At 34.9% G+C, this 21,258-nt stretch overlaps 1 long non-coding RNA gene across 1 annotated transcript in view; it reads right to left on the bottom strand.

The window, feature by feature from the left end:
* Positions 1 to 20,458, bottom strand: part of LOC103092226 (uncharacterized) — a 30,411-nt gene extending 9,953 nt beyond the window's left edge. Inside the window, exon 1 of the long non-coding RNA XR_008915257.1 lies at positions 20,344 to 20,458. This is a non-coding gene — a long non-coding RNA (uncharacterized LOC103092226). The remainder of the gene's footprint in view (positions 1 to 20,343) is intronic.
* Between the last annotated feature and the right edge of the window lie 800 nt (positions 20,459 to 21,258).

Below are 21,258 nucleotides of genomic sequence, written 5' to 3'. Positions count from 1 at the left end.
TTCTTTTGGTATCATTGTTCAACCAATGGTATTATATCTGTTCTCCCAACTATATTATTACCAACTCCACATTTCTTTATCTTTCCTAAATATAGCATGAATGATTTTGTCAAATGCTTTGATGAATTTGAATTGTATTTTGTCTGCATCATTCTCCTGATCTACCAATTTAGCAACACTATCCAAAAAAATGAGGTTTCTCTGACATTATTTGTTCTTAATGAAGCTAGATTATGGCTTCTCTTTCTAGATACCATCTCTTAAATAATATGTTGCATAATTATGCATCACCTTGATGAGGACTATCTATTAATATATCCAGCAGGATTACAGAAATTTTACGAACTGCTTCTTAAAAAAAATAACATACAACAATCTGTCTAGGACTTACTGGGGACACTTCCTTAAATGATTAAGACCTCATTTGTTTATTCTGATCTTTTTTCAATCTCACCAATTTCATTTTTGTTTTGAACATTTCATTTTGAACTTTGTTCCCAGAGGATTCTTCAATCGAGATCTAATTACAATTGACAAACTAAGAAATATATGATCCATATATCCCCTAGGCTAGAGAGGAAAATTCATCTAAAAAAACAAACAACAATTTGAATTTAGAGGTGATCCGGCTGGCTAAGTCTTCACTTCATAATTATATGTAAATGTATTCAAAATAAGTTTGGCAGGTTAATTATAAGTCTGAAGGGATCTTTTTTATCAGTGAATGTTTATTGAGCACTTACCTGGATGACAGGCACTTAGGATACAAAGAGGTACATGTCTCATTTTTTCATCATCTGTCAAAAGGGGAATGGACTTCATAAGCTAAAATCGCTTTTCAGCTCTGAAATCCTATGTTCTAAGATCCCTTCAAGCTCAATGGTTTTATGACTATGACAAGCTTCAAGGACTTCACAGCCAATTAAGAGAGATTGCACTCATAACTATTTTTGTTTGTGCCTTTTGCACAAGCAGTTTGAAAGTTCCACACAGGTAAGAATTTCTCTCTTAAATAAACTTTATATCTATACAAACCTCTTCCAATGGTTTGAGTACTATAAGTTCTATCCCCTGACATTTTCTGGCTTTGTAACCATGGGCATATGGGTCTAACCTCTTCAAGACTCAGTTAACTCATCTGCAAAATGGAGATACCCATAATATCCTTAATGCTTTGCTAACAGGGTAGGTATTTGGATCAGATTAAATAATGTGTATATATCCACTCATACCCCAAATCTGGGAACATTTACACTGACAACTTGGGTACTTCCATGCTATGTTCAAAACTACTTTATGGATCTAACCTGACAAGCCTTCACTGCTTATCTTTAATAGTCAGCCAGGAGTCACGATTAGCTTAAAACAAATCATTTACTAAAAAGGCAGTAGCTATAGAACACTTCTTTTTTTTTTCGTTCTTTTGATGTTGTTTAATTGCACATTAATAGTGAAATACTCATACACTTGTGTCCAAAGCAATTCATGCTTCCTCACTGCAAAGCCCTAGTGCCCTTTCTCTTTTTATGATTTCCCCATACTGCTCCCCTCTGGATAGTATCTCCATTGGACAGATAACTCATTTGAGCTCCCTGAGCCTGCTACTCTCCTCAGTTTGAATCCCAATTTTCAGTGCTAATAATCTCTTAAATCCCTATCTCTGCTGCCAGAGGTTACACTCCTTAGAATCTCCTCTACTGACTGCTTCCTGTACCCTTACTTCCTTTTACTAAACAAGTAGTACCACCAATGTTGGGACTGGGAAGGAGAAGAAGGGTGAAATAATCCCCTCTCCACTCTATTGCTCTCTGGTAGATCTAAGAGGATAAAAGTAAAAAGCAATTCCCTCTCAGCAGCTGGATTCTTCCTCTTTAGCTAGCACCTCTCTAGAATTCCCAGGTCATATGCTAAAAAATGTCTCAATTCTCAAATCCCCAGGATTGGAAAAGTAGTTTTTTAAAGGCAATCCAGAAACCCACCTGGTCTCTACCAAATTACCCTCCAAAAACTATACTATAAAATGTCTCAAAACAAATTCTGGAGAAGCACAACCCACAAAAAGATGGGGTGAAAGAATTGTTCAGCTCAAAACGACTTAGAAGGCGAGCACAAAAGATCTGTTACACCTGGGTAGAAGTGGAGCACAAAGAAGCAAGACCCAGTGCAGCAACAAGCCTAAGGGGGAGCTGAATCAACTTCAAAGGATTTTGGAGCTCTCAGGCACAAAATGTAACAGGGGTTAGACAACTGCTCAGCCTATTACAAGGGTTCCTTTGATGGCACTGAGTGAAAGACTTGTCACATAGCCTATACACAGATCTAGGTTGCAGTCCTACATCTTGGTCTCAGGATGAGAAGAATTAGCCCACACCAGCATTGTGGCCTCAAGGGAGGAGGGGACCTTGGTCAAAGTTCCAAGGCAGAAAAGAGGGCTTGTGGTTGTTCACAGACAAAAGAAAAGGATGGGAGAGAAATAAACACACCTCTCCTTATATAATACCACCTTGGAAGAACTGTAAGCAGATAGATCCCCAGAGCTAACTCTAAAGGCAACTACACAAAGAACCTGAAACTTAGAATAGTACTCCTCCCACCATAGTTATAGAGCTTAATTTTAACAGGTTTTTGTTGGGTTTTTTTTTTTAAGTTAAAATAAAAGCACTGGAAAATGAGGGGGGAAAAAGAAAGAGAGAGAACAGAAAGTTATTTTGGTGGTAGGAAAGACCAAAACACAAGCTCAGAAGAAGACAACAAAATCAATACTGCTGTATCCAATGCCTCCAAAAAAATATGAACTGGTCTCAAACCCAAAAATAATTAATGGAGGAGCTCAAAAAAGATTTTTAAAATCAAATAAGAGAAGTAGAAAAAATCAGAGGAAAAAATAAGAGTGATAAAAGAAAATCATGAAAGAAAAATCAACCACTGTGTAAAGGAGGCACAAAAAAATCACTGAAGAAATTAATATCTTGTAAAACAGACTAGGCAAATTGATAAAATAGGCAAAAAAAAATGCAATGAAGAGAAGAGTTTCTTAAAATGCAGAACTGGCCTCATAAAAAAAAAAAGTGGTACACATATTCATTGAGAAAAAGAACTCTTTAAAAAGTAAAATTGGCCAAAAAGAAAGGACAGTACAAAAACACACTGAAGAAAATCATGTTTTAAAAATTAGAATTGAGCAAATGGAAGCTAATGACTCCATAAGGCATCACAAGAATGAAAAAAATAAAAGTGTGAAATACTTAATTGGAAAAACTGGCTGGGAAAATAATTCTAGGAGAAATAATTTAAGAATTATTGGACTACCTGAAAACCATAATTTAAAAAGTTTAGATATCAACTTTCAAGGAAGTATCAAGAAAGATTGCCCTGGTATTCTAGAACCATGTGGTAAAATAGAAATAGAATATATTAATCACCTCTCTGGAAGAGATTCCAAAAGGATAACCCCTAAGGAATATTATAACCAAATTCCAGAACTCCCAGGTCAAGAAAATAATATTGCAAGCAGCACAAAAGAAACAATACAAATATTTCAGAATAACAGAAGATTTAACAGTTTCTACATTAAAGGATTAGAGGGCCTGGAATATGATATTCCAGAGGAAAAAAGAGCTAGGACTTCAACCAAGAATCACTTACCCAGTAAAGCTGAACATAATCCTTCAGAGCAGAAAATATGACTATTGAATGAAATAGAGGACTTTCAAACATTTCTAGAGCTGAATAGAAAATTTGACTCTCAAATACAAGATTCAAGAGAAACATAAAAAGATTGCTTACCATGGGAGACAGAATAAAATTTGAGACTCAAAATTCATTTTAAAATGTTGCAAACTTTATACATGGAATTAAGGGTAAAATAAAATAAAATTTTAAATAAATGAAATAAAAGCAAGCCAGAGCATATCTAATGTCCAGCCAGAAAATGAAAAATGTCTTTTTTAATTCCATCAGATTTGACTGAAGGTTTCTTGACATCTTGTAAAGAGATAAAACAAATATATATATATATATATATATATATATATATATAAACTTTTATTACACTTCATTTAAAACCTTAATACTTCATTGTCTTTGTGATTTTTGCATTACTTTCTATGATTATTTCAAGTGGGCTCAGGATACCACAGGAATTAACTGATCAAGTTTCCTGACCAACTTGCCCTACTACATTTGCAAGGATATTAAAAAAAAACTTTAAAGTATCATATAAGTGATAGTTGGTATTGTTATATTTTTTTTAATCCTTTACCTTCCATTTTACAATCAATACCATGTATTAGTTCCAAGGAAAAGGAATGGTAAGGGATAGGTAATGGAGGTTAAATGATTCAAATAGGAAATTGCTAACTAGCTAAGTGTTTGAGGCCACATTGTTTTCTGTATTATTCATTTTTGTAATACAGCAATCTTTTAAAATCAAAACCCAAATCAAATACCCACATAAACAAGTGATAAATCAATAATAATAAATCAATAATAATTTTTCTGCATTTCTTCTCCAACCATTCTTTCTTTAGATGTGGATAGCATTCTTTCTCATAAGTCCCTTGGGTTTGTCCTGGATCATTACATTGCTATTAGTAGCAAAATCTATCACATTTGATCATCCAACAGTGTTACAGTTACTTTGTACAATGTTCTCCTGGTTCTGCTCATTTAACTCCACATCAGTTCATGTAGGTCTTTCCAGTTCTTATAGAAACCAAGCAGTTCATCTTTCCTTACAGGACAATAGAACTCTAGCACTATTATATACCACAATTTGTTCAGCCATTACCCAATTGAAGGACAATCCCATATTTTCCAAATTTTTGCCACCACAAAAAGCACAGCTATAAATACTTTTGTACGAACACGTCGATCCCCAGTTTTTTTACTTCTTTGGGGCACAAACCTAGTAATGGTATTGCTGGATCAAAGGATATGCACTCTTTTAAATCCCTTTGGGCATAATTCCAAATTGCCTTGAATAATGGTTGTGTCAATTCACAATTCTACTAGCAATACATTAGTGTCCCAATTTGGCCATATCCCCTCCAACATTCATTATTTTCCTTTACTGTCATATTGGCCAAACTTCTAGGTATAAGATGGTACCTCAGAGTTGTATTGATTTGCATTTCTCCATCAGGAGGGGTTTAGAACACTTTTTCACATGATTATTGATAGTTTTGATTTCTTCATCTGCAAACTGTATAGTCATATCCCTCAACCATTTGTCAATTGGGGAATGACTTTATTTCTTGTACATTTGACATAGTTCCTTATGTATTTTATTTGTAAAGCACTTAGCACATGGTAGGCACCTGATAAATGTTTGTTTCCTGGCTGAGAGGGGCCTTTGCTGTCCAGCTCCAGGGGTCTAAATTCCCATAGTCTGCCCTCTTGTGTTCCTGATCTCTATTTCCCAGATTGATGATTTTTTTTAAACCCTCACCTTCCATCTTGGAGTCAATACTGTGTATTGGTTCCAAGGCAGAAGAGTGGTAAGGGCTAGGCAATAGGGGTTAAGTGACTTGCCCAGGGTCACACAGCTGTGAAGTTTCTGAGGCCAGATTTGAACGTAGGACCTCCTGTCTCTAGGTTTGGCTTTCAATCCACTGAGCTACCCAGCTACCCAGCTGCCCCCTTCCTTATGTATTTTAGAAATTAGACCTTTTTCATTTTGTTATAAAAACTTTTCCCCAGCTTCTTGCTTCCCTTCTGATTTTGGTTGCACTGATTTTGTCTGTACAAAAAAAAAAAACTTTTAAATTTAATATAATTAAAATTAATCATTTTACATGTTTTAATGTTCTCTATCTCTCTTTTTTTAAAACCCTTACCTTCCATCTTGGAGTCAATACTGTGTATTGGCTCCAAGGCAGAAGAGTGGTAAGGGCTAGGCAATGGGGGTCAAGTGACTTGCCCAGGGTCACACAGCTGAGAAGTGTCTGAGGTCAGATTTGAACCCAGGACCTCCCATCTCTAGGCCTGACTCTCAATCCACTGAGCCACCCAGCTGCCCCCTTGTTCTCTATCTCTTGCTTGATCTTAAATTCTTCCCTTCCCTATAGATCTGACAGATATGCTATCCTATGTTCACCTAGTTTACTTATAATTTCCCTCTTTATATTTAAGTCATTTAGCCAATTTGAATTTATCTTGGTATAAGGTGTGAGATGCTGACCTAAAGCTAATTTTTCCCATACCATTTTCCAATTTTCTCAGCAGTTTTTGTCAAATATTGGGTTCTGATCCAAAAAGCTAGGATCTTTGGATTTATCAAACACTAGCTTGCTGAAGTAATTTATCCCCTAGTCTATTCTATTGATCCACCCATCTATTCCTTAGTCAGTACATTTTTTTTAAAACCTTTACCTTCCATCTTAGAATCAATACTATGTATTGGTTCCAAGGCAGAAGAGTGGTAAGGGCTTGGCAATGACTGACCCAGGGTTTTACAGTTAGGAAGTGTTTGAGGCCAGATTTGGACCTAGGACCTCCCATCTTCAGGCCTGGCTTTCAGTCCACTGAGCCACCCCACTGCCCCACCATATTGTTTTGAGGATAACTGCTTCATTGTACAGTTTAAGATCATTAGAAAAAAACCATTTTTTTTGTAATTTGATAGGTATGGCACTAAATAAGTAAATTAATTGTGTAATTAATTTCTGTACCTAGAACTCCAATTCCTAGCATTCCATATTCTTTCTCATGTTATGTGCTGACATAGGGAGGATATAAGTTTGGTGTTGCCCCACGTTCAGTCTCTCTTTCAGTGACAGCATGCTATGGAGGTGAGGTGATGGGGAGAGGCAGGACAACTTCCTCATGTGGTTTTAATTTTGTTAGATAATTAGGTTTTTTTACTTCTATTTCATTTTTATTCCTTCTACTTCAAGTGATTATTAATAAACTCTATAAAATATAAGTCTTGAAGTGTTGTATATTAATTTAAATCTTATATTGAATTAGGTAGGATTGTACTTTTTATTATATTAGTTCATTATATCCATAAGCAATTAATGTTTTACAAATGTTTAGATCTAGTTTTAATTGTGTGAAAAGTGTTTTATAGTTGTATTCATATAATCCCTGTGTTTGTCTTGACAGATAGATTCCTAAATATTTTATATTATCTACAGTGATTCTAAATGGAGTCTCTCCAACACTGAGGTACCACCTCACATCTAGCAGATTGGCCAATATGACAGTAAAGGAAAATAATAAATGTTGGAGGGAATGTGGTGAAATTGGGACACTAAAGCATTGCTGGTGGAATTGTGAATTAACCTAACCATGCTGGAAGGCAATTAGGAATTATGCTTAAAGGGCTCTAAAAAGATTGCATGCCCTTTGATCCAGCTATACCACCACTAGGTTTGTATACCAAAGAGATTTAAAAAAAAAAGGAAAACAGCAGTGTCCCTCAATTGGGGAATGGATGAACAAATTATTAAATTTGATGGTGATGGAATATTATTGTGCTATAAGGAATGATGAACTGCTTGATTTCTATATGAACTGGAAAGACCTCCATGAACTGATGTAGAATGAAATGAGTAGAACAACGAGAACATTATACATAGTAACCAAAACATTGTGGCACAATCAAATGTAATAGATTTTGCTATTAATAGCAATGCAATGATTTAAAACAATCCCATGGAGACTTCGGGGTAAACATGACTGCAGTTTAGACACAAGAATCTACCTCTCCTCATTGCCTACCGATATAAAATACCTCAAAAGGTCAAAAAAAATAATTCATAAGAACGAAGGGACGCCACAGTAGGGCACAGCATTGAAGGTACGTGGGATTTGGGCACTTCTACACTATAAGGGGATGAAATAGCTTCCATCATAATGCGAGCAGATCTATCCTCCCCATCCCATCTACAGAAACAGTGCTCTAGACTGTAAAAAATGGAGATTTTGAACCTTAGACTTCAATCCCCAGAAGTCCTTGGTATTTCCCAGAATTCCCTATAATCTCACATGAGTCTCCACCTGGGTGAGATTACAATTAGTATTTAACTGGCAGTAACGCCTCCCAAGCTCTCTTCTCTTCTCTGCCATTGCAATGATGTAAGAAGCATAGAGGTAAGCTAAGCTAAGCGTAGGGATTTTGAATGGGCTAATCAGCCATGGGCACATGGTTTTTTTAATTTGTATATTCTTTATTCCTTGATTTCTAAGAACCCTTAATAAACCTCATAAAAATATAATATTTTTATTACTAGATACTAATTTAATTTTTACAGTTTTTGGCAACCACAAGATTTGATGAGAACTTCTCAATTTTTTTTTAAAGATAGCCTAGATGATTTTTTTTAAGCCACATTTCTCTGGCCAAGGCTTTTCACCTACCCTCGCAAAGCTTCTGATTCAGCTCACTCCTGCTGCCTGCTTCTCCGCTCCAGCCATCCACTCCTGCCTCCAGTCATCCACTCTGGACCTGCTTGACCTAGATCACTCTCCCACCCCGGGTCCCAACCCCAGCTGGGCCCTAGCCCCAGCTGACCTCCAGCCTCTGAGTCAGATCACCCCAGGCCAGCCCCAGGACCCAAGCTGCTGATAACTGCCCCTGTGTCTTCAGAATCACAAACCAACTGCTAAAATCTGGGGTTTCTTTCCTTAGGCAACAATTAGCCTCCATATGGCAAGGGATCTCGGGGGGAGGGGGGGGTGGAATGAGGAGAAGGAAGAGACTTTTCCAAACAGGAAGTATGATGTATTTCAAAGGATATCTTTTGAGTGCACTGATTCTTTTACTTATTTTACCTGAGATTCAGGGGAGAAATTCATCTCTTTGCCATTTGGGCCTGCACAATTTGAGATTCCTAAAATCCATGTTCTCCCTTGCTGTGGGATATTCCACAGTACTGACAAAAGGCATCTCAACAAATTAAAAAAGACAAAAAATGAACTTTAAAGAGACTGGAGGTTATATTTTTAAGACTTTTCAGATTCCAATGTTTTATAAAAATCTCTGTATTTTATTGCATTTTGCTGATTGCTTTAAGATTTAATTTTGTTGGTTTTGAGTTCATATATTAATGTATTCAATACTATTCTGTTACACTGAATCATTTTAATGTACTGGGTTTTAACTACTGTTATATTCTGTTGCTTTGCCCCTATAACTATACTGAACAAACGTTATTGAATAAGTCCATATAAAAAACAGCTTTTTTTCTATTTTGACTTTGTAAATTGTCACATAGAGGATGGGTGGACTTCATCAAAACTGATTACAATTGTATAACAACCTTTGGAAAATGTAATGAGCTAAATATCTCAAATTGATTTTAAGGGGTCTTTAGACATGATTTATAGATTTTTTTTTCAATAACTCTGATCATTTTGCCTGCCTCTAACAGGAGGTAAGGTCCATTTTAGTAGCTGAAGTGAAATACAATTATAATCCCCACCTCCCACATTTATAAAAATGTGAATAGATGAGACATCACAGTCTAATACCAAGGGAGCTGGGAAGTTAATCCCAGGGCATGGTACCCCTGGATGGCTCCCAAAAGAGGAGCATCTCTCATTTATAACTCTTCAGCTCACTTTACCCTTTCACCAGAATGATATCTAGATTTCTTGATGATGTTCTAGACCCAAATAAGTTTTACTTTGTTTAAAAATGTATTTGCCAAGGTTGAAAGATTTTCTACATCTGTAAAAATTATGACAAATATCCATCAGTTAATAGGTTTCTTTAAATGTCATACAGCAGCTCATGTTAAATATGATAGTGGGTTTGTTTGCTATTGTAATTAACTGGGCTATTGTGAATTTGGTGGATTTTGGTACTTTTTGAATTTGCATTACATATTGTATTACTGCTCTTTATAAAAAACTGTTAACTTTGTGAAATTCATTTGCTTGCACTCACAGTGGATCATGGCCAGAGCTGAAGAGGAAATGGATCTCATTTTTGGTGAGAAACCTTGTATTCTCTATTTCCTTAGCTGACAGTGTGTCAATGATTATAAGCTATATTTTTGAATTTTAAAACTTTTATTATTATATTTTTCTTGCATGTGCAATATACTATTTCAGTTTTTTCTCTCCTTTTAATATTTGAAGCACATGTCACCAGTATTAAGAGTTTCTTTAACTTTTTTGATTTTGTAGTAATATAAGTTTAAAATATATTTGCTATAATATCAATGCATACCCAAAAAGCTTGAGACTATGAAAATTATGCCACTGATTGTTTAAAAAAAATTATGGGACATTGCTCAATGATTCTGTCTGATTCCAGGACAAGAGAATACAAAAAGAGCCATTACGCAGTGCCAAAGAAGCACAAAGCTAAACTACATAGTACCAATCAAGCACAAGGTCAAAGAGACCATCAATCCCGATGAGGTTGATAAAAATTTTGAGCGATGACAAGAGGACTTGAATATGTTTGGGGTTCAAGGTTGCAGCTGTTTAATATGTGTTAAAGGCAGGTCTTTGGTGTTCCACATTCTACCAAGTATCTCAAATTTGTCTCCTATAATCTAATCCCTTTTCTGTCTTTCATAATGTGGCAACTTTCTGTAGTCTTGGCTATTGATTGGGTAAATGCTTGAATCACTTTAATTGGGCCCGGATTCAAGGACCTGTTATAGATTTATTTTTCCTTTACTTAGAATGTTTACACATAAGACTTTGATTGTCTATATTTCATCCAGGAATTATCTTTTTTTATTTGGATTTTTTGATGTTTTTTATTTCTCTTGCCAAATGATTCATATATCTCATAACTCAGCCATGCATACCCTAAGTGATCCCTGTGTTTTTCAATCACCCTCTTCAGGGGGGAAATGTATAATTATTATTATTTTAAATTCCTTTTCAGAGTAATTTTAGCTTAAGAAACATGCTGCCTCTCCAAATCCAGAAAGTGAACTATTTGGAGAAGATACCATGAAGATGCTGCCACAGACCACACGCTGCACCAGAAGATCCAGAGTGAACTTTGGGATGTGACGATTTGAACTGTGTGCGGTTTGAATGCATTTGTTTTGTATGTATACTTTCATGCCAAAGGGGACTGCCCCCTAACTGGCTTTTTGTCAATGCACCTAGCAATCATTGGTTTTGTTCTCTTTTCCTCTTATCCTAAAATTGTTGTAATTTTCTAGCTGGTATGTTTACAAAACCCATCGAAAAGACTAGTCTTCCTCGGGCCTGGGGGGAGTGGGGAGGATGTATGAATGGAGATTTTGAACCCTAGACTTCAATCCCCAGAAGTCTTTGTTATTTCCCAGAATTCCCTATAATCTCACATGGGTCTCCACCTGGGCGAGATCACAATTAGTATTTAACTGGCCGTAACGCCTCCCAAGCTCTCTTCTCTTCTCTGCCATTGCAATGATGTAGGAAATAAAGTGATAAACTAAGCTAAGCTTGGGAATTTTGAATGGGCTAATCAGCCATGGGCATGTGTTTTTTTTTTTATTTGCATCTTCTTTATTCCTTGATTTCTAATAATCCTTAATAAACCTCATAAAAAGAACATATTTTTATTATTAGAGACATAATTTAATTTTTACAAGACTCAAAGCCAGCACAAACTAGAATCAGTGAGCAAGCCAGGGGCACCTCTAGGTCCTGGGCAGCTGACTAAGACTACCAAAGGCCTACCCCTGATTGGAGCTAAGCTTGAGACCCAAACAGGCAGAAGAGTACAGACCTTGAGTGCAGAGAGAACAGAGAAAAGCTGCAATAGTAGAAGCTCCAGAGACTTGAGAGGTGACCTCAGGCAAAAACCAAGCTCCTATGGGATGCAGCCAAAGCAGTACTCAGGGGGAAATTTATATCCTTGAGTTCTGAACTCAAATTAACAAATTTAGGAGGGCAAACAATTAACAAATTAGGGAGGGCAAAGGTCAAAGAATTGGGCATGCAAATAAAAAAAAAACTTGAAAGGGAACAAATTAAAAATCTCCAGATGAAAACTAAATTAGAGATCCTAAAAATTAAAGGAGAAATTAATAAAATCAAAAGTGAAAGAACTATTGAAGTAATAAATAAGACTAGAAGCTGATATTTTGAAAAAAAAAACAAATAAAATAGGCAAAGCACTAGTCAATTTAATTTAAAAAAAATAAATGAAAGAAGAAAACCAAATTAACAGTATCAAAGATGAAAAGGAAGACCTCACCTCTAATGAAGAGGAAATTAAGGCAATCATTAAAAAATATTTTGCCCAATTATATGGCGATAAGTATGGCAATTTGGTGATATGAATAAATATTTACAAAAATATAAATTTCCAAGATTAACAGAAAAAGAAATAGAATACTTAAATAATCCTGTATCAAAAAAAAAGAAATTGAACAAGCCATCAAAGACGTTCCAAAGAAAAAATCCCCAGAGCCTGATGGATTCACAAGTGAATTCTATCAAACATTCAAAGAACAACAATCCCAATATTATACAAACTATTTTACATAATTTTCAAAGAAGGAGTTCAACCAAATTCCTTTTATGACACAAATATGGTACTGATTCCAAAGCCAGGCAGGTCAAAAACAGAGAAAGAAAACTATAGTCCAATTTCCCAAATGAATATAGATGCAAAAATCTTAAATAGAATAGTAGCAAGAAGACTCCAGCAAGTGATCACAAGGGTTATTCATTGTGATCAGGTAGGATTTATACCAGGAATGCAAGAATGGTTCAATATTAGGAAAACCATCCACATAATTGACCACATCAACAAGCACACCAACAAAAATCACATGATTATCTCAATAGATGCAGAAAAGCCTTTGACATATACAACACTCATTCCTATTAAAAAACACTAGAAGGTATAGGAATAGAAGGGCCTTTACTAAAAATAATAAACAGTATATATCTAAAATCATCAGCAAGTATCACCTGTAAAAGGGATAAATTAGAAGTATTCCCAATAATATCAGGAGTGAAACGAGAATGCCCATTATCACCTCTATCATTTAACATTGTACTAGAAACACTAGCAATAGAAATTAGAGAAGAAAAAGAAATTGAAGATATTAAAATAGGCAATGAGGAGACCAAGCTATCACTCTGTGGATGATATGATGGTCTACTTAAAGAATCCTAGATAATCCACCAAAAAGCTAGTGGAAATAATCAACAACTTTAGCAAACTTGCAGGTTACAAAATAAACCTACATAAATCATCATCAACATTTCTATATATTTCCAACACATCTCAGTAGCAAGACTTAGAAAGAGAAATTCCATTTAAAATCACCCTATACAATATAAAATACTTGAGAATCTATCTGCCAAGACAAACACGGGAATTATTAACACAACTACAAAACCTTCTCCACACAATTAAAACTAGATCTAAATAATTGGAAAAACATTAATTGATCATGGGTAAGATGAGCTAGCATAATAAAAATGACAATCCTACCCAAATTAATTTACTTATTTAGTGCCATACCAATTAAACTGCCAAGAAATTTTTTTACAGAATTAGAAAAAAAACATAACAAAGTTCATTTGGAAAAACAAAAAATCAAGAATATCAAGGGAATATTGAAAAAAAAAATGTGAAGGAAGGTGGCCTAGCAGTACCAGACCTCAAACTATAATATAAAGCAGTGGTCATCAAAACAATGTGGTACTGGCTAAGAGACAGAAAGGAGGATCAGTGGCATTGACTTGGGGTAAGTGACCTCAGCAAGATGATCTATGATAAACCCAAAGATCCCAGCTTTTGGGACAAAAACCCACTATTTGACAAAAAACGCTGGGAAATTGGAAAACAATATGGGAGAGATTAGGTTTAGATCAACGTCTAACACCCTACACCAAGATAAACTCAGAATGGGTGAATAACTTATATATAAAAAAGGAAACTATGAGTAAATTAGGTGAACACAGAATAGTATTCTTGTCAGATCTTTGGTAAAGGAAAGATTTTAAGACCAAGCAAGAGTTAGAAAAAATTACAAAATGCAAAATAAATAATTTTGACTATATTAAATTTAAAAGGTTTTGTAGAAACAAAACCAATGCAACTAAAATTAGAAGGGAAGCAACAAATTGGGGAAAAAATCTTCATAACAAAAAACTCTGACAAAGATCTAATTACTCAGATTTATAAAGAGCTAAATCAATTGTACAAAAAATCAAGCCATTCTCCAATTGATAGATAGGCAAGGAAGAGAATAGGCAATTTTCAGATAAAGAAATCAAGATTATCAATGAACACATAGAACAATTCTGTGGAACTTTTGAGAAAGATGCTATCCACATCTAGAAAAAGAACTATGGGAGTAGAAACACAGAAGTAAAACATATGATTCATCACTTGGTTTTATGGGTATATGATTTGGAGTTGTGGTTTTTAAAAGATTACTCTATTACAGATATGAATAATATGGAAATATGTTTTGAGTAACAATACATGTACAAACCAGTGGAATTGCTTGTCAGTTCTTGGAGAGAAGAGGGAAGAGCGGAAGGAGAGAACATAAATCATGTAACCATGGAAAAATATTCTAAAAAAGTGAATTAAATAATGGGGGGGGGGTAAATAGATAAATAAATAAACAAATAAATGAATGAATGAATGAATGAATGAATGGAGTTTCTCTTTCTAACTCTTGCCGCTGAGTTTTGTTGAATATACATAGAAATGCTGATGATTTATGTGGGTTTATTTTATATCCTACAATGTTGCTAAAGTTATTATTTCCATTAGCTTTTTAGTTGATTTTCTAGGATTCTCTAAGTATACCATTATATCATTCTCAAAGAGTGATAATTTAGTTTCCTCATTGCCTATTTTAATTTCTTCAATTTCTTTTCCTTCTCTAATTGCTAGAGCCAGCATTTCCAGCACTATATTAAATAATAGTGATGATAATGGGTGTCCCTGCTTCACTCCTGATCTTATTGGGAAGGTTTCTAACTTGTCCCCATTGTAGATGATACTTTCTGATGGTTTTAAATAAATACTACTTATTATTTTAAGGAAAGGCCCTTTTATTCCTATACTTTCAAGTGTTTTCAGTAGGAATGGGTATTGCATTTTGCCAAAGCTTTTTCTGCAAATGTTGAGATACTTATGTGATTTCTGTTAGTTTGGTTATTGATATGGTTAATTACACAGATGGTTTTCCTAAAATTAAATCAGTATTGCATCCTGGTATAAATAAATCTCACCTGGTCATAGTGAATAACCCTTATGATAATTTGCTTTAATCTCTCTGCTACTATTTTATTTAATATTTTTTGCATCTATGTTTACTAAGGAATTTGGTCTATAGTTTTCTTTCTCTTTTTTGGTCTTCCTGGCTTGGGTATCATTACCATATTTGTGTCATAAAAAGAATTTGGTAAGACTCCTTCTTTGCTTATTTTGTCAAATAGTTTGTATAATATTGGGATTAGTTGTTCTTTAAATGCTTGATAGAATTAACTTGTGAATCCATCTGGCCCTGGGAATTTTTTCTTAGGGAATTCCTTGATGACTTCTTCAATTTCTTTTTCCTGAGTTTAAGTATTCTATTTACTCTTCTTTTAATCTAGGCAATTTATGTTTTTATAAATACTCATCCATTTCACCTAGATTGTCATGTTTATTGACATATAATATATGTCAAAATAGGGCAAAATAGCTAGCTCCTTAATTTCATCTTCATTAGAGGCAAGATCTCCTTTTCTTTTTTGATATTGTTAATTTAATTATCTTCTTTTTTTTTAATTAGATTAACCAATACTTTATCTAATTTTGTTTGTTTTTTAAAGTATCAGCTCCTAGCCTTATTTATTAGTTCAATAGTTATTATACTTTTGATTTTATTAATTTCTTTGTTTTTTCAATTTAGTTTTTATCTGGAAATTTTTAATTTGTTCTTTTTTTCTGAGGTCACATTTGAATCCAGGACCTCCTGTTTCTGGGCTTAACTCTCAATTTACCAAATTTAGCTGCCCTCAGTGTTATTGTTATTAATAAATAGTAAAGACAGAGTGCTGGAAGAGTCCAGAACAGAGAAAAGTGGCTGACTATAAAACTATAAACCAGGAAGGAGAGGAATGGATTCCCAGAGAACTTAAGCCAGACTTGTAAATTTGGACAAAAGTCATCAAATCAATAAGCATGTAGTAAGCTCCTACTATATGCCAGACACTATGCTAAGAGGTGGGAATACAAATAAAGTGAATAGGGAAATCTCTGCTTTCAAGGAGCTACTAGTATAATGGAGGACACAATGTGAAAACAATGATGTATAAACTATATAGATATAGATATGTGATAAATTGGAGATAGTTACAGAGGAAACGTGTTAGCATTTTAACTGGGTCTTGAAAGAAGCCAGGTAAGTCAGAAGATGGCAATGAGGAGGGAGAAAATTCCAGGCAGGAGTCAGTCAGTGAAAATTCAAGTTGGGAAATGGAGTGTCTTAGGCATATAAACAAGGATACCAGTGTCACTCAATCACTGACTACATGGAAAGAAATTATAAGAACAGAGGAAAGGGACAGGATATGAAGGAACTAAATAGAGGGTCTTAGATTTGATGCTTGAGTTTCTTAAATAAAGAAATGACAGTCAGAACAGAGTTGTAGAAAAATAAATTTGACAGAGGTGGAGAGTAGACTGATTTGAGGAGAGACTTAAGGCTATTGAAATAGTGTATGTAGGAAATAATAAAAGGCTGCAATAGACTGATTGCAGTAGCAGAGGAAGAAGAAGATTTATACAAGAGATATTAAAAAGAATCAACATTACTTTGCCAGTTGATTGGATATAGGGGAAAGAAGGAAGAGAAAGCAAAGAGTCGCAGTTCACATCTAGGTTTTGAGTTTCAGTTACTAGAAGAATGGTGATAATCTCAAAGATAATAGGTAAGTTAGGAAAAGTGGAGGGTTTGGGGAAAGGAGGAAAAACTATCAGTTCGGTTTTGGACATGTTTAAGTTTAAGATGTTTACAAAACATCCAATTAGAGATTGGAGGAGAAGAAAGAGCCTAGGTTGGGGTAAGTAGATCTGAGAATCTTCTGTATAAAGATGATGATTAAATTCAGGAGAACTGATGAAATCATCAAGACCAACAGTACAAAGAAAGAACAGAAGAGGGCCATTGGTGTGTACTGGATAAAACTCCAGGAAATTGAGAAGATTGAGGACACTGAGAAGAAGTGGTCAAACAGGTGAGAGGTGAGGGGAAACCTGAAGAAAGAAACGTCACCAAAGCTAGAGATGAGATACTATCAAAGAGAAGATACTGATCAAAAGTGTGAAAGGCTGTAGAGGTCAAAAGGGATGAAGATTAAGAAAAGGTCATTAGATTTGGTGATTAAGAAGAAATCATTGCTAATTTTAGAAAGAGCAGTTAGTGGTGAATTGGTGAATGGATTGCTTTTGTTCAGTTTTGTCACATTTTTTGTGACCCCATTTGGAGTTTTGTTAGCAAGGATACTGGAGTAGTTTTCCATTTCCTTCTCCATCTTATTTTACAGATGGGGAACCTGAGGCAAATAGGGTTAATGACTACTTACCCAGGGTCACATGGCTAGTAAGTGTCTAAAGTCAGACATCTTCCTGACACTCTAACCACTGTACCACCCAACTTTCCTAGATTAGGGAGGTATAAAAATTTTGCCTTGAAGCAATGAGGGCCTATAATTTCATGATCATGTATGCTAAACTTGTACTAGATTTAAGTTAGCATAGTTCTGTAATTTTCTCCAGCTTAGTTCAGCAGTATATGAATTTAAGTAAAGAGAGTTGAAGTTGCCAGTAATCCAATGCTGGGGTTCAAAAAGACCTGGACTCAAGGACTCAAGTCAAAGAACTCAAGATGAGTACATTGTAGAGTTGAAGTGATTCATCAAGGGTGGATAGGAAGAAAGAAGAATAGAACCAGTATAGGAGTGATGGATTGGAAAGAACTAAGGAGTGGAGAGATTGGAAGTTTTGGTGAGGATGAAGGATTAGAAATTGCAAGACAGAGGGAGGTGGAATTACAACAAATTAGTATCAAATAAGGGAGTTCCAGAGCTCTCCTTGAGAGTACAAGAAGATCAAGGGTATGACCATTTCTGTGTGTGCTAAAATGGAGTGGGGTAGTAGGTCACAGGAAATGAGTAAATTGAGTGAAAGGAACACAGTAATTTCCTGAACTGCTAGATAAAGAAGCTTTTTAAAAAATCATCCTATCAAATAAAAACTAACAATAATATCTCAAAACCCTTTTTTCCCATAGGCAAGATGTTTGAATATCAACTAGTCTCTCAATTCCCCAGAAATCTTTCCTAACTCTGCTTTCCCCAGCATGAATCAACACCATTTCTCAGGTCTGGGGACTTCACTTCCTTCCTTCAATGCCTGGTCCTATTTGACCTAGATATGAAACCTTTTAACAACCTATTCCACTTTTCTCATATTCAAAACCTAAGTCCATTCAGCACCCCCATCAGATTGCTTTGTGTGTGTAGCCGTCCTCTTTGACAGTCCCTGCATTCCCTTCTATAAAGCTTGCATGCTGCATTTTCTATCTACTCACTTCTCAAGTTGCATTTTAGGCTTCGCTGGTAGTGCTGTTTCCCAGTCACTCCACTTCTCAGAAGTATGAGCTGTCACCTAAGCTGTAAATAGAAATTTGTAGCCACACCTAATTTCCAAGTCTTTGACTTGAGGAATATGGAGAATAAGGGTCCAAAACCATTTCCCTTACCAATACCAGTACTGTGACTAGTTCTATCCCTCGGGATTTCCCCCTGGGCAGTATAAGTGACAGATAAAGGAGATTGTTGCCTTTCCCTATATAGGATTTTGATATTCTGAACCTCCTCATTTTCTATATTAAGAAAAATTTTAAAGTTTTGGAGTTTGAGGATGGATGGATAGATAGATCAATAGACAGACAGACAGACAGACAGACAGACAGACAGACAGACAGACAGACAGATAGATAGATTGATAGATAGATAGATAGATAGATAGATAGATAGATAGATAGATAGATAGATAGATAGATAGATAGATAGATAGATACTAACCTCCAGTATGGGGACAGGAGTTGAGGGAGGAAGACTGTGAGCCATTCACTGAATGGGATTCCAGAGAACATAGTTGAAGAGGTGAATAGCATTAGAGTAGAACGTAGAGGGGGAAGGAGAACAGGGTTTTTAACAGTGACAGCAGAATGAATAGAAGTTGTACACAAGTATTCAGGGAATAGTCTGGAGCACTGTGAGATCATTTGAAGAAAAAAAAGGCTAAGCTAAATCTCTGGAGAGGCTTGAATGCCAGGCTGAAGGCTTTTACCACATCTAAGAGTTAGAAAGAACCACTTGAGAAAGAAACCCTGCTAAGCCACTTACTCAAATAATGGTCATCCAGGTCTGAGTACGTGAATTCTGGGGGTGAGGAATTCATTATCTCCTGATAAAAAAAACCCTTTCCATCTACGAACAACTCTAATTATAAGGAAGGTTTTCCTTACATGGAACCTAAATAGACTTCTCTACAACTTCCATTTATTGTTTCTAGTTCTACTATATGAGACCATACAAAACAAGCCAATCACTTTTCCCCATGACATTCCTTTACATATATCAAAACATTATGGAAGGCATTAACATATCCTCCTTTATATTTTCTTCTTTCAGATTAGTTCTATAGATGATGGGAATCCACTGAAGGTGTCTGAGAAGAGACAAGACATATGAGAAATGGTAATTAGGAAGATAAATTAGAAAAAAGATTAAGAATGAATTTGGGAAGGAGAAGAGCTAAAGGCTGAAAGATTATTTAGAAGGATCATGTAAGGTATATAAAAAGTGAAATAGGTATGACAGTAGTACTAGGGGAAAAGACCAGGGAGACAGGAAAGAAGGACCAGGGAAAAATTGAAGGAAAAGCATAAAATAATATGGAAGGAAATCACAGTTATCAATCATTACTATGAATGTTAATAGGATGAAATCAAACATGAAATGGAAGAAGAGAGCAGGAAGGACTAGAAGCCAGAATTTAACAATAGAATGTAAGAAAATCACATGCAATAGAAAGATATATAGTTAAAATAAGGGCCTGGAGTAGGATCTTTTATGCTTCAGCTTAAGTAAGCAAGGGTAACAATCATGATTTCAGACAAAGCAAAAAATAAAAAATAGATCTAATTAAAAGAGAAAATCAAACTACATTTTGCTAAAAGATTCTATAGACAATGGACTAATATAAATCCTAAACATATACACTAAATGGCATAGGATTAAAATTCTTTTCTTTTTAAACCCTTACCTTCTACCTTAGAATCAACACTGGGTATTGGTTCCGAGGTAGAAGAGTGGTAAAAGCTAAGCAATGTGAGTTAAATGACTTACCCAGGGTCACACAGCTAAGAAGTGGCTGAGGCCAGATTTGAACTTGGGACCTCCCCTTTCTTTGCCTGGTTCTCAATCCACTGAGTCACTCAGTTTCCCCCAGCATCTAAATTCTTAAAGGAAAAGTTAAATAAATTAAAAAAAAAACACATAGTACAGGACTTTAATTTATCCCTGTCAAACCTAGATAAATGTAAATATAAGATAAACAAAAGGAAGTTAAGAAGATGAAAGGAACTTTAGGAAAGGTAGATAAGTCTCTGAAAATATTAAACGAGAATAGAAAAGAATATGTCTATTTCTCAGCTATGAACAGCACCTTAACAAAAACTGACCATGTATTAAGCATAAAAATCTCAGAAATACAGGAAAGTAGAAATATTAAATTTATACTTTTTTGACTATAATGCATTAAATGCAATTAAAATTCAATAAAGAGACATCAAATCAAACACTAAAAACTAATTTGAAACAAAATAATAATGATAAAGAACAAATTATAGAAATAATCAATAATTTAATTAAAGAAAACAATAGGGACAGCTAGATGGCACAGAAGATAGAGCACCAGTCAAGATTTGGGAAGATCTAGATTCAAATTTGACCTCAGATATTTTCTATCTATGTGTCTTTGAGCAAGTGCCAACTCCATTTGCCTAGCCCTTGTCCTTTTGTCTTAGAGTTGTTAGTAAGACAGATATTATGGATTTTTTTTAAAAGAATGACAACAATTAAACAACATGCCAAAACTAGTAAGATACAGTCAAAGCAGAATTTAGGGGAGATTTCATTTTTCTAAGCACTCGTTAATAAGAGAAAAAGGAAAGATAAATAAATTGGGCATGCAACTTAAAAAAAAAACACTAGAAAACAAACAAATTTTAAAATTCCAATTTTAAACACTACAGTAGAAAT

Source organism: Monodelphis domestica, chromosome 1 (genome assembly GCF_027887165.1).
Source record: "Monodelphis domestica isolate mMonDom1 chromosome 1, mMonDom1.pri, whole genome shotgun sequence".
Classification (NCBI taxonomy): Eukaryota; Metazoa; Chordata; class Mammalia; order Didelphimorphia; family Didelphidae; genus Monodelphis; species Monodelphis domestica.
Note: the sequence above shows the minus strand (reverse complement) of the source record. Positions and strands in the feature narration are given on the sequence as shown.